This window comes from Podarcis vaucheri, assembly GCF_965113315.1.
Source record: "Podarcis vaucheri genome assembly, chromosome: 13".
Taxonomy (NCBI): Eukaryota; Metazoa; Chordata; class Lepidosauria; order Squamata; family Lacertidae; genus Podarcis; species Podarcis vaucheri.
The window spans coordinates 18,745,400-18,756,010 of record NC_138751.1 but is presented as its reverse complement, the minus strand read 5'-3'; positions in this window follow the sequence as shown (position 1 = coordinate 18,756,010).

Genomic DNA, 10,611 nt, shown 5'->3' with positions numbered 1-10,611 from the left:
TCTGGCTGCCAAGGTAGCTTAGAGGAATCGCCCTCCCCTGTAAGCAAACAATGCAGCCTGCGGAGAATTTTAATTAATGAGACAATTGCATACCAAGCAGGGGTGGGGTGGGAGAGAGAGAGGTGAGCTCTGGTTGTCCCCTTCATTTGCATGACTAGGTGTGTAGGCAACACCCCCTCTTTTCTCCTTGGCTATTGGGATATCTGCATGATCAGATCACACTTGGAGCCATGTCTCCAGACACAGGACATTTATGCACAAACATTGCTTTGGAGTGTGGGTGGTAATACGCATTTAGTTCCCATTTGTTGCACCTGTATGCACTGTATCCCTCAAGGCTGCATGAAGGTGATTGTCCGCTTCTCAAGAGCACCAGTTGGCTGCTTTCTGTGATGTCATTCATTGTGAGTGATATAACTTCCCCTTTGTCCAAGTACCCATACGGTTTTGGAAATTTAAAAAAAATTAATTTAAAGGGTAAGGTAAAGGGACCCCTGACCATTAGGTCCAGTCGTGACCAACTCTGGGGTTGCGGTGCTCATCTTGCTTTATTGGCCGAGGGAGCCGGTGTACAGCTGCCAGGTCATGTGGCCAGCATGACTAAGCCGCTTCTGGTGAACCAGAGCAGCGCACGGAAACGCCGTTTACCTTCTACTTGCACTTTGACGTGCTTTCAAACTGCTAGGTTGGCAGGAGCAGGGACCGAGCAACGGGAGCTCACCCCATCGCGGGGATTCGAACCGCTGACCTTCTAATCGGCAAGTCCTAGGCTCTGTGGTTTAACCCACAGCGCCACCCACGTCCCATAAAACTTAATATACATATCCTTAATTCTGTAGATTTTGTGTTTTCTCGTAGTCAATGATTTGGTGGTTGTGCTCATCTACCATTTCATTATAAATTGTGAAAGGGCAGTAAATCGACCCGGCTCCACCAGTTTAGGAATTTTAAACCTCTTTGGAGACTGTGAACAGGCCATAACTTAATGGCAAAGCATCTGCTTTGCTTGGAGGTCCAACTCTGGGAGCCTTCTGACAATTCCCTCACTGCAAGAAGGGAGGTTACAGGGAACCAGGCAGAGGGCCTTCTCAGTAGTGGCTCCCGCCCTGTGGAACGCCCTCCCATCAGATGTCAAGGAAATAAACAACTATATGGCATTTAGAAGACATCTGAAGCAGCCCTGTATAGGGACGTTTTTAATGTTTGATGCTTTATTGTGTTTTTAACATTTTGTTGGGAGCCGCCTAGAGTGGCTGGGGCAATCCTGTCAGATGGGTGGCATATAAAGAATAAAATTATGATGATGATATTGATGCAGAAGATTCCAGATTCAATTGCTGGCCTGCAGGTAGGGCTGGGGGTCCACCCCGACTGAAATCCTGGATTGCTGCTGCCAGTCAGTGTAGCTGTCTAGCTAGAATGAGCAATGGTCTGGCTTAGTTTACGGCAGCTACTTCCTATGCCCTGCTGTGCTGGAGTGCACATCTAGCCAGACTTTGTTTCTACGTAGAAGAAAGGGATGAACAGTAGCAAAGCAACCGTCTTGTGCTAATATGTCACTTATATGTACAGATAGGGATAATGTGTTACTGTTATAAACAACTTTTGCAGAGACTTTTGCAAGGGCAATTGCAACATTACCAGCATTCTAGTCTCTCATGGGGCCTCCCCATTTCCCTTCTCAACCGTTCTGTAGGCCCAGGGAGATGTCCTGCTACATAATTTGTTAATCAAATGGATCATCCTTTAAAATTTCTCTCTATCTCACACTCACGCCTGTGTTTTGAATAAATTTGGGCTTCATCTCTCTTCTACCTCCCTCCCATCTATCCCTTCTACACACAGGGTCCTTTCTCAGAGGGAGGCTGTCAGGCTTCTTGCTTGGGTTCTGGCTGTGTTTGCCCATCCCAGGATACAGCAGATAGCATTCTGCAATAAACTCTGAAAAAATTACAGCAATTTGCAAGAGCCCATCTGAGCCCAAGCCGTGAATAACTTGAATGGGAGCCGGCTTTTCTGCCAATGTTCTTGGTGTTGAAAAAAACAAATCTTCTTCACATTTGGGGTTACTCACTGGCATGAGGAAACAATGGCCCAATCCTAGTAGAAACTCTCTGTTTGTGGCTCCAAGAAGGTGGATAATTGTCAACATTGCATACCAGTTTACTCTCTTTGGAAAGAATTGCTTATAGATCTTCTGCTCAAACAACCACCACAGTCCTGAGCTTTTACTAAATGGCAAACGATAATGTTCAAATTGGGTCTGTTTGTGGTGGCAGCTGCAAAAATCAGATGCAATTTTGTTAAATTAAATCTGTGTTGCTGAGAAAATCATCTAAAGTAATCAGCTGCCTATGTTATTCTTCATTTGTTTTTCTAGTTGCAGTTATTTGCATCATTATGCCACCTGTCAAAACTGGATTCTTTCTATTTATTGTTTTTCTGTCCGAGTTATTTGTTACAGCAGTTTTTGCCATTTAAAACAAGGTGTTTGTACAGGCTGTTTACTTTGGGATTATTGCTCAGGTTTAATTTTATTTATTTATTTATAAATGCACTCCTATAATCTGTTTGTTTTCTGATCATTACTCTGGTTTAGATTGGTTTTTTATTTATAGGTGTATTTTCTGTCGGCAATCCTACAGGTGCAGGGAGAGTGTTCAGTGCCCTTGGGAGAGCATTAGAAAGTTCAGGTTGAAAGAGTGTTTTGACTATATGCAATTTTGGTTTTATGCGCTATTCCCAGAACGCAACCCCTGCATAAGTTGAGAGTTGACTTGTTTCCTTTGAACCAGCCTGCAAAAAAAGCAAGGGGCAAGGATGGTTGTCGTTTACACACCTTAAGTAATAATATGCCATTATACTTGTTTTTGTCTTCCCCCACAGATAAATGACACTGAACTCCAGTCCAGGCCCTCTTGGTCCCAGAATATTTCACATTTACATTTCAACAGTTTCCTTATCCTAGTACTTATACACATGGCTGGGGAAAGGGGCGGGGATTGTGAGGTTAGACTGAGGGAAAGGAAATGCAGAAAAGTACAGACATTGTTAAGTAACTAATTAGCAGCAGCAATTTGCGAATCATAAAATGGAGTGGCTGTACATGTCCCAGAATTCTTTGCAACTCTCTAGGGCAGATGATGTATAAGTTCCTCCACAATGAAGTTGATGGATGGCTGCAATGATAACTGTTTTTTTCTGAGATGGTGGAGATGGGCTCCATGATAGTTATATACAGAACATCCAGGATTATAGGCAGCATGCCAGAGAATACTGATTGCTGGAACAACAGGAGGATTTGTCCTATTTGTGGGCTTCTCATAGGCATCCACTGACTGCTGAGGGAAGATAGATGCCCAGTTGGCTGGCTCTTTAGTCTGATCCATCAAGCCTCTCATGCCCTTAAGTAAAGGTAAAGGGACCCCTGACCATTAGGTCCAGTTATGACCAACTCTGGGTTTGCGGCGCTCATCTCGCTTTATTGGCCGAGGGAGCCAGCGTACAGCTTCCGGGTCATGTGGCCCGCATGACTAAGCCGCTTCTGGCAAACCAGAGCAGCGCACGAAAACGCCGTTTACCTTCCCGCCGGAGCGGTACCTATTTATCTACTTGCACTTTGATGTGTTTTTGAACTGCTAGGTTGGCGGAAGCAGGGACCGAGCAACAGGAGCTCACCCCGTCGCGGGGATTCGAACCGCCAAACTTCTGATCGGCAAGTCCTAGGCACTGTGGTTTAACCTTAAGGCTTCCCCAAATGAAGTCTGAAACTCACAGACCTAAAGCACTGATTCCTTGCCAATGCTATAGGGACAAAGAAAGCAGCATGACCTGTTCCGTAGAGATAATCTAACCAGGAAAATGAGAAACGGCCAAACCCAAATCTGACCTTTAATCCTAGTGGTGGTGAAACAAAAATGTAAAACTATCTGGGAATCTGGAAGCATTTTTATTGAGTTTTTTTCTTTTTTAACCAGCACCAGGAAGCAAACTCCACCCCCAGCAAAGGAAAAACAACAACACCTAACTAACTCCAAGGCAGGTAGAACCTGTTGTGTGAAATCTTTTCCTTCTACGGCCCCTTCCTGAATCTTCCAAGGAACTCTAGTGTTGTGGTTTCAAGACATACGTGGCCACTTACCACCCATCTTGCTGGACTTGGGGACTCTCTGCAAGGACTCACAAATCCAGTGGTCCGCATTTGTTGCAGGATTTTTTTTGCTGAATTAAATTTATTTGGACAGCTGCATATTACTGCACAGCAGGGGTTTGGACTAGATGACCCTCAGAGTCTCTTCCAAATCTATGATTCTGTTATTCTTAGTAAACCTTTTAGATGGATATTGGCCATTGGGATGGACACTGCCATATAATATAATGCCGTATAAAATGCTTGAACCGAACCACCATTTTAATTTAGAAGAAGAGGAGTTTGGATTTGATATCCTGCTTTATCACTACCCGAAGGAGTCTCAAAGAGGCTAATATTCTCCTTTCCCTTCCTCCCCCACAACAAACACTCTGTGAGGTGAGTGGGGCTGAGAGACTTCAGAGAAGTGTGACTAGCCCAAGGTCACCCAGCAGCTGCATGTGGAGGAGCGGGGAAGCGAACCCGGTTCACCAGATTACGAGTCCACCGCTCTTAACCACTACCAGCAAATTGCACAAAAGCAATGCATCAGTAGCCCTTAAAGGCTTTAGCCATGTTAATAGGCAGGGAAAAGTGCATGACCTTTGGTGTCTAGCTATCTGGCACCCAGATTTAGCACATCACACACACACACACACACACACACACACGAAGTATAATTAACTCGCAAAGGAGCCCAACTTGCCAGCTGCCTTCCTTTGATCTAGCAGTTCAGGTGTGGCAGGAGTTATTTTCATGAGTTTGCAGCAAGACTGTCCTAATTATGAGGCGGGGTAAAGGCACTGCAGGTAGAAGACTGTAGCAGCAGTAAATTTTATCTCAAATATGCATCTCCTGGGCCCTAACTTTCCCAACTCTAGTGGGGGGGGGCATAACATTCAAGACAGCACCGTGGGCATGCTTACTGCTCAGCACTCCCAGGTTTCCTAGAGCAGGTTTTTTTTTTAAAAAAAAAAGCCGCATCCTTGAAGCAAATATAAGAGATGGGCAGGCAACAAGGTATGGGTGGGAGAGTGAGAATACGAGACAGAGGAAGCTTTCAGACTGTCACTATTTATGGGTAGGATTCAGTCACACACCAGCAAATTCAGGTTGCACAATTATAGTTGATTGGAAGGGCTTGTGCAACAAATCCACTTCTCCAAAAGATCAGTCTTTTTGCAATAAGGAATGTGAGCGGGAAATGCACTGGAAAGTGCGTGATAACATTGAACCTCGAAAACAAATCAGAATGAAAACTCATTAATTAGCCACTATTGTCTCATCTCCCTGAAAACAAATCAGAATAAATGCTCAATAAAGCAGGTTGTCTGGAAGCATCCAGAGGCTGGCTCGGAAGAGTCAGGACAGAACAATAAATGGCTGTACCCAGATCTAGATCTGAAGCTAAAGAGCAGCAAGAGGAAGATCACACGAGTCCAGAAACCTACCAATTATGGGGGCTGATGTTACATGCTGCTATTTCTTACCATGCACAAAGAAGATTGTGAGGTCAGCTTCAAGTACCAGATTAAGGTGTACAGCTCAAGAGTCCTTTTTCTCTGGAGGGATACCCCTAAACATTTTGTAAATCTAAGTTTGGCCTTATTGAGGGGCAGTCTTTCAATATGAGTAGGAAAATGAGAGGACCCCTAAACATTTTTTTAGAAAACACTGCAGCTCAAGCCCCAGAGAGCACCAATTTAGGCCCAGTTCATGTTTTACCGGTGCAATTTGGCATTGGCGGTGGAAGCAACCTTGCTGTTGTTATTGATGGTGGTGATGATCTGTCTTTACTAAATTTGTACACTGGCTTTCACCACGAAGGGCTTGAGGCGATTTACAGAAGGGTAAATCAAAACAACATTAAAAGCTATGGAAACCAACCCAAATAAAGCAAAGAACAATGAAAACACAAAAAGGGACAGAAAGTCAACAGTGACAACAGACCCAGACTAGCAACATGAAAGTGTCCATGCCTGTGGAACACCAGAAGGAAAGGAGCCAAGCACACAGCTGATGGAAGGACATCCCACAGTTCTGGGGTGGCAACTGAGTAGGCCTTGTTTATTTGCATCTAGTAGCATGGCCTACTGCTGCAAGATGGATCCCCTACCAGACAGCAGAAGTTTGGGGGGCTGCTGTATGCTCAGCCACCAAGTCCTGAGAACCAGACCTCTTCTTTTTCACCTTAGGGCGTGTTTTCATGGGGCTATTGACACAGAAATGTTGAGAAACAGAATCAAGGGAGTTGGCAGGCCTAACCAAAAGGGTTCCGTAATTGACGATGGGATTATGCCTGTCTCCTTAAGCATTTTAGCATGTCCGTAGTGTCTGTCATTGAAGCAACACAAAAACGTTTCCTCAAGGTAAAATATTGTGTGAACATATCCAGAGAAAAGATTGGCTTCTTGGGCCTCCAGAGGGCTGCTAAAAGGAGGAGGAGGTGGAGAAAGAGGAAGTGGAGAAAGAACTGGCACTAAATCCAGGGCAGGCGTTACCTAGGTGTCAAACGCCCACGTGCCCATGATGGCAAGAAAATTGTCCTTTCAATGGCACTTCCTGCTAAGACCTGCCTAATTTACTTCTCGCTACAGGATCTGAAGACGTGTGCTGAAATTTCTTGAGATGAAAGGGGAGAAAGGGTGGGGGGGAATTGATTTCCCCTGTGGAGGCAAACGAGCTAGGCCCAGCCCTGTCCCTGGGGTCTCTTCCCACTCCTGTCCTTGTGCAACTCCTCATGCCAGCATGGCATGGGGAGAAGTAGGTGGCGAACAAGAAAAGAGGCCCTGTTGGTTACCGTGGCACTCCCATCACCATGGAAACTGGATGATATTGCACACACTGGGAAACATCAGCTAATTGAGCAAAATTGCCAATACCCAGCCCCCCTCCTCCAGGCCGGATAAGCTCAGGGTGGGAGTGAGGAATCCAATGTGGAACTTGCAAAAAGCAGGGATCCCTCGCCTGGCATTGCCATGTGGCTGCCTCTGGGCTGGGGGCGGCTGTTTATATGCAAAAAGAGTGTCATGAAATGCGATCTGGGGCCTTTCCTGTCTCAGAGAGATGGCTGCAGTCCAGGGTTGGCAGAGAGGCAGCCTAGGAAGAGCAGGGAGAAAGCCTCGGGTTGGAAGATTGGAAGGGGGGGCAGTGTATAATGCTTACATGTCATATTTGAGGGTCCGAGGGAGAAGGGCAGGCATGGCGACTAGGCTGCAGCCTTTCCTACCCTGGCACCTCAGCGAATTCACTCTGGGAGCCCTTGACCTGAAATGTTGCAGCTGCCCTGCAGCCTGGAGCTGATCAAGAAGAGATCAACGCAGTGCATTTTCAAAGGTTACCCAGGCCCCCCAGGAGCATAGAGTCTCTCAGTGCAAGCAGCTGATTGTAGCTGCCATTCCAAAAGACAGTTTTGCAAGCAGGGGAGCGTTAGGGGAAGTTCTCTGGACAACACTTGTATGTTGGGGGCCATCTGTAGCTAGGAGAGACAATGCTTTTCAGCTGATATATGTACATCCCTCCTTATGCACAGTCTGGCAGCAGGGTTGGGGTGGGGAATCGCACAGCAGCTCAAGGCAAGGAGCTGGCAACATCTGTGAGCATCAGATGCCATTTTGCCCTCTAGACTGGCACCATCCCTATGCCAAGCTGGTACCAGGATGTCAATTGACTTATCTTATTGGCCAAGTCTCAGCCACCTACCAGAATGGTGACCGTGTGAAGTCCTATCTCTGCGCTCTGCTACTTCCCACTGTCACAACTGGGCTGAAGCTGCAGGAGTAGCACACAGCTGCCTGCGGTTGGCTTTTCCTTTAGAGGAGCGAATGACTACATTTGGACAACCCAGGAAGCTAGAAACTTAGTAGGAGGAGCAGCCGTGGAAGTACAAAACCAGTGCTCAGTACTTTTTCTCCTTCCAATAAACACAGTCTGAAGCCAAAGTTTGTTCTTGGCTTCCTGATTGATCATGGTTTGTTTGAGAGAAACAAACCATAAGCACTGGTTCAGAGGCCACAGCAAACCAAGGCTCATCATTTTTTGCTCCTGCTCTTGCTAGCAGAGAAGTGAAACAAGACCATTCCAGCACATGCAATAGCACTCTGCTTGTTCACAGTAAACCATGGTTCATGGCTTACTGCAACCTTCCCCAACCTCATGTCTTCCAGATGTTTTGGACTACAACTCCTATCCATTCCAGCCAGCATCGTGCCTTTGTAATACAGTGGTACCTCGAGTTACATATGCTTCAGGTTACATACGCTTCAGGTTACAGACTCCACTAACCCAGAAATAGTACCTCGGGTTAAGAACTTTGCTTCAGGATGAGAACAGAAATCGTGCTCCGGCGGTGCGGCAGCAGCAGGAGGCCCCATTAGCTGAAGTGGTGCTTCAGGTTAAGAACAGTTTCAGGTTAAGAACGGACATCCAGAACGAAATAAGTACTTAACCTGAGGTACCACTGTATGTATCTTTCAAATATTCGCTTTATTTACATATTTACATGTATGTATTTATATACTGTACAATGCAAAGCACAAACAGAAAAAAGCAATATGCACACTCCTACAAGTTTGTAGATATGCCAGCTCATATAATATCTCCAGGCAGAAGCATCTTGTACCCTAAGATGCTTTAAGAGACTTCAGCTCACACCCTGCCTCTTTTCTGCCTGTCCCTAAAACTGCTTCTTTTGTTCCTTCCTTATACACACACACACAGCTGGATAGGATGTGTCACCTCTCCCAAATTGCCATTCCAAACATTCTAGAGATATACCAAGAAAACAGATGTTGGCGGTCCCAACAATAGGGGCGTGTGTGTCCACACCTGCGCAATGATGTTGTGGGTGGACGTCTACCAAGATCAGTCACCACCTCCTTCTTCATTCACCTGGGGTATGTGCAGGGAGGAAAAGGAGTGGATAATTTTATAAAGGGGAAGCTTTTCAAATAAGTATCAAGTAACCTCACCCACCCTTGTGGACGGTAGGACCAGAATCTAGGTTGAAAGCAGCCTGTTGAGGATGAGTACGAATAATTCCACTGTAGAAAAATTTCATTTTTTGTACCACAATAAATAAGCCGTGTGTAAACAGCCTGAGATGGGGAGGGGAGACAAGTACAAATAGTACCAAATAGCTCTTACTGACCCCCAGCTTGTCACCATGCCTCTAGGCTTGTTGTCACTTGCCATTTTGGGGGGCACGTGTCTGGCTATTGTAGGACACATCTGCTGCATACGCAGGCAAAACATTTTGCCAGATTCTTCCGCTTGAGTCAGTCTACGTGCGCCTGAGCACAGGTGCTTAAAACTTGAGATTGTCTCTGTGTTAATGAGAAATCCTTTTCTTTTGGCAAGAGTTATTAGCAATGCTTTCAAAATGTACAGCTCAACATAAGACTTCAGAATTCAATTCATCCCCTCTACCTGGAACAACCAGAATTAGATTTCTAACTCAATAGCACTAGCCAGCCAGCTTACTAGAGTCCTAATCAAATCCAGATAATGGTTTGCATGCTTATGAATGACATATGATGTGTCATATGAGATGCATACATACAGGAAAATCAATGGCCCAATTGGTTCTTGGTTTTTGGCACCAATTGAAAATGCAGAGGTTGATATCTTTCACAGGCCACCCTCACGCCATACAGTTAAATCCCTATGATACCATACATAGTAACGGCTTCCAGCAAAGACTTATGGGAGTTGCAGTTTCTTAAGGGTGTTGAAAGTTGTCAGGTTACCCCTGTTCCCCTCACACAGCTGCAGTTCACAGAGTGGTTTATCAACCAATGCCTCTTCCCAGAGAACTCTGGGAATTGTAGTCCTTTGAGGGCAATAGGGGGTCTCCTAGCAACTCAGCACACTTAACCAACTACATCTCCCAGAAATCTTTGGGGAAATACCTGGTTGTTTAAAGTAGTATCATACTGGTAGTTTTGTCAACATATGTGGTGTCAATGTGGGCACAGTGCTATGTCACAGGTTCCTTTCCCCGATTAGGAATGCCACCATGTTTCCCCCACAAGCAGTGCTCTTGTACTTTTAATAGCTGCAGAAATTCAACTGAGGTTTTCTTTACCCATCGCTGTATTTCAGTTTCTTCTGCTTCGACGGCCACTTGGAGCTACCCTCAGTGCTTGGTCCCAGAACTAACTGTGTAGCAATAATAAAGAGAAGGTAGTCTCTGAGCATGCACAGTCTGCACTTCCCTCCGCACCCAGCAGCCTGCATGCATCTGGGGCAGGGGTTTTCCAGGCAGATTTAAGCCCCAGCACTGCGTTTAATTACGACTCATACAAGTAAGCATTGGTTGACACTGGTTGACAGCCCACCCCACCCCAAATGTTCTGCAATGTTTTGATTCTAGCACCAGGGAGCTTCTGTGCCCTCCTGCCAGATTTCCCTAATTACCCAAAGAAGCCAACATCAATTGGCAGAAATTCTGATTTGTTGCCAACCGGGAAATGGAGGGAGCC